At 36.1% G+C, this 4,052-nt stretch overlaps 1 non-coding gene across 1 annotated transcript; it reads right to left on the minus strand.

Annotated features, from left to right (window-relative positions):
* Window positions 1-1,841: 1,841 nt before the first annotated feature.
* LOC130971927 (small nucleolar RNA R71) lies at window positions 1,842-1,945 on the minus strand. The gene has a single exon (XR_009083127.1). It is a non-coding gene; the product is annotated as a small nucleolar RNA R71 (small nucleolar RNA).
* Window positions 1,946-4,052: the final 2,107 nt, after the last annotated feature.

The raw sequence follows: 4,052 nt of genomic DNA on the forward strand, positions 1-4,052 counted from the left end.
AATTTTTAAGTTTGGTGTCAATTGCATGTTTTTAAAATTTATGCATCTTTTCGAAAAATTCATGCATTTCATTCTTCATGATCTTCAAGTTGTTCTTGGTAAGTCTTCTTGTTTGATCTTCATATTTTCTTGTTTTGTGTCTTTTGTTGTTTTTCATATGCATTTTTGCATTCATAGTGTCTAAGCATGAAAAATTTCTAAGTTTGGTGTCTTGCATGTTTTTCTTTTCTTGAAAATTTTTCAAAAATAAGTCTTGATATTCATCTTGATCTTCAAAGTGTTCTTGGTGTTCATCTTGACATTCATAGTGTTCTTGCATGCATCATTGGTTTTCATCCAAAATTTTCATGTTTTGGGTCATATTTGTATTTTTCTCTCTTCTCATTAAAAATTCAAAAAAAATATATTTTCCTTCTTCTACTCAAAATTTTGAAATCTTTGGGTTGACTTAGTCAAAAAATTTTAAAATAAGTTGTTTCTTGTTAGTCAAGTCAAGATTTCAATTTTAAAAATCTTATCTTTTCAAAATCTTTTTCAAAAATCAAATCTTTTTCATTTTTTTATTATTTTCGCAAATTTTTAAAATTGATTTTCAAAATCTTTTTCTTATCTTTATTTCATGATTTTCGAAAACTTTACTAACGATTGACGTGATTGATTCAAAAATTTGAAGTTTGTTACTTTTTTGTTAAGAAATGTTCAATCTTTAAATTCTAGAATCATATCTTTTAGTTTCTTGTTAGTCAAGTCATCAATTTTAATTTTAAAAATCAAATCTTTTTTATTTCCTTTTCAAATCTTTTTCAAAATATCTTTTCAATCATATCTTTTTCAAAATCAATTTCAAAAATCTTTTCTAACTCCTTATCTTTTCAAAATTGATTTTCAAATCTTTTTCAACTAACTAATTAACTTTTTGTCTATTTCTTATCTTTTTCAAAACTATCTAACTACTTTTCTCTCTCTAACTTTCGAAAATCACCATCCATTTTTTTAAAATTCTTTTAATTAACTAATTATTTCAAATTTTAATTTTAATTTTATTTCTTCTCTTAATTTTCGAAAATCACTAACCTTTTTTTCAAAAACAATTTTCAAAAACTCCTCTCTCTCACCTCCTTCTATTTATTTATTCATTTACTAACTCTTCTCTTCATCTAAAAATTCGAACCATCTCTTCTCCTCTGTGTTCGAATTTTTCTCCTCATTCTTCTATTCTTTTCTTCTTCTACTAACATAAAGGAATCTCTATACTGTGACATAGAGGATTCCTCTTCCTTTTTTGTTCTCTTCTTTTTCATATGAGCAGGAGCAAGGACAAGGACATTCTTGTTGAAGCAGATCCTGAACCTGAAAGGACTCTGAAGAAGAAGCTAAGAGAAGCTAAAGCACAACAATCCAGAGAAAATCTGACAGAGAATCTCAAAAAAGAGAGAGACATGGCCGAACCCAATAACAATGGTGGAGGAGCAAGGAGGATGCTTGGTAATTATACTACACCTACTTCCAATTTTTATGGAAGAAGCATCTCAATCCCTGCCATCGGAGCAAACAATTTTGAGCTGAAGCCTCAACTAGTTCCTCTAATGCAACAGAACTGCAAGTTTCATGGACTTCCATCAGAAGATCCCTATCAGTTTTTAACTGCGTTCTTGCAGATCTGTGATACTGTTAAGACTAATGGAGTAGATCCTGAAGTCTACAGGCTCATGCTTTTCCCTTTTGCTGTAAGAGACAGGGCTAGAACATGGTTGGACTCACAACCTAAAGATAGTCTGGACTCTTGGGATAAGCTGGTCACGGCCTTCTTGGCCAAGTTCTTTCCTCCTCAAAAGCTGAGCAAGCTCAGAGTGGATGTTCAGACCTTCAAGCAAAAAGATGGTGAATCCCTCTATGAAGCTTGGGAAAGATACAAGCAGTTGACCAAAAAGTGTCCTTCTGACATGCTTTCAGAGTGGACCATCTTGGATATATTCTATGATGTTCTATCTGAATTCTCTAAGATGTCACTGGACCATTCTGCAGGTGGATCCATTCACCTAAAGAAAATGCCTGCAGAAGCTCAAGAACTCATTGACATGGTTGTAAATAACTAATTCATGTACACCTCTGAGAGGAATCCTGTGAGTAATGGGATGCCTCAGAAGATGGGAGTTCTTGAAATTGATACTCTGAATGCCATATTGGCTTAGAACAAAATGTTGACTCAGCAAGTCAATATGATTTCTCAAGGTCTGAATGGATTGCAAAATGCATCCAACAGTACTAAAGAAGCATCTTTTGAAGAAGAAGCTTATGATCCTGAGAACTCTGCAATGGCAGAGGTGAACTACATGGGTGAAGCCTATGGAAACACCTATAATTCCTCATGGAGAAATCATCCAAATTTCTCACGGAAGGATCAACAGAAGCCTCAACAAGGCTTTAATAATGGTGGAAGAAACAGGTTTAGCAATAGCAAGCCTTTTCCATTATCTTCTCAGCAACAGACAGAGAATTCTGAGCAGAGCCCCTCTAGCTTAGCAAATATAGTCTCTGATCTATCTAAGGCCACTTTAAGTTTCATGCATAAAACAAGGTCCTCCATTAAAAACTTGGAGGCACAAGTGGGTCAGCTGAGTAAAAAAAAACATTGAAACTCCTTCTAGTACTCTCCCAAGCAATACAGAAGAGAATCCAAAAAGAGAGTGCAAGGCCATTAATATTATCAAAATGGCCGAATCCAAAGAGGAAGGGGAGGACGTGAATCCCAATGAGGAAGACCTCATGGGACGTCCCCCAGACAGAAAGGAGTTCCTTATTGAGGACCTAAAGGAATTTAAGGATCATATAGAGACCATAGAGATTCCATTAAACTTCCTTCTGCCATTCATGAGCTCTGAGAACTATTCTTCCTCTGAAGAGGACGAAGATGTAACTGAAGAGCAAGTTGCTTAATATCTTGGAGCCCTTATGAAGCTGAATGCCAAGTTGTTTGGTAATGAGACTTGGGTAGATGAACCTCCCTTGCTCATTAGTGAACTAAATACATGGTTCAGCAAACTTTACCTCAAAAGAAACAAGATCCTGGTAAATTCTTAATACCATGTACCATAGGCACCATGACCTTTGAGAAGGCTCTGTGTGACCTGGGGTCAGGTATAAATCTTATGCCACTCTCTGTAATGAAGAAACTGGGGATCTTTGAGGTACAAGCTGCAAAAATCTCATTAAAGATGGCAAACAAGTCAATAAAACAGGCTTATGGATTGGTAGAGGACGTATTAGTGAAGGTTAAAGGCCTTTACATCCCTGCTGATTTCATAATCCTAGACACTGGGAAGGATGAGAATGAATCCATCATTCTTGGAAGACCCTTCCTAGCCACAGTAGGAGCTGTGATTGATGTTGACAGAAGAGAGCTAGTCCTTCAATTGAATGGGGACTACCTTGTGTTTAAAGCTCAAGGATCTTCTTCTGCAACCATGGAAAAGAGGCACGATAAGCTTCTCTCAATACAGAGTCAAACAAAGTCCTCACAATCAAACTCTAAGTTTGGTGTTGGGAGGCCACAACCAACCTTTATGTTTGGTGTTGAACCCCCACATTCAAACTCTAAGTTTGGTGTTGGGAGGTCCCAACAATGCTCTGAACATCTGTGAAGCTCCATGAGAGCTCACTGTCAAGCTATTGACATTAAAGAAGCGCTTATTGGGAGGCAACCTAATTTTTATTTATCTATATTTCTATTGTTCTTTTATGTTTTATTAGGTTTATGATTATGTGGAGTCACAAAACAATTGCAAAAATTAAAAACAAAATCAAAAACAGCAGAAGAAAAAGCACACCTTGGAGGAAGAGCTGTCTGGCGTTTAAACGACAGAAACAAGCATCTGTCAGGCGTTTAACACCAGAAACAAGCACCAAGCTGGCGTTTAAACGCCAGAAACAAGCATCTGTCTGGCGTTTAACGCCAGAAACAAGCACCAAGCTGGCATTTAACGCCAAAATAAGCATCAAGCTGGCATTAAACGCCAGAAACAGGCTACATCTGGGCGTTTAACGCCAGAAAC

Source organism: Arachis stenosperma, chromosome 3 (genome assembly GCF_014773155.1).
Source record: "Arachis stenosperma cultivar V10309 chromosome 3, arast.V10309.gnm1.PFL2, whole genome shotgun sequence".
In the NCBI taxonomy this organism is placed as follows: Eukaryota; Viridiplantae; Streptophyta; class Magnoliopsida; order Fabales; family Fabaceae; genus Arachis; species Arachis stenosperma.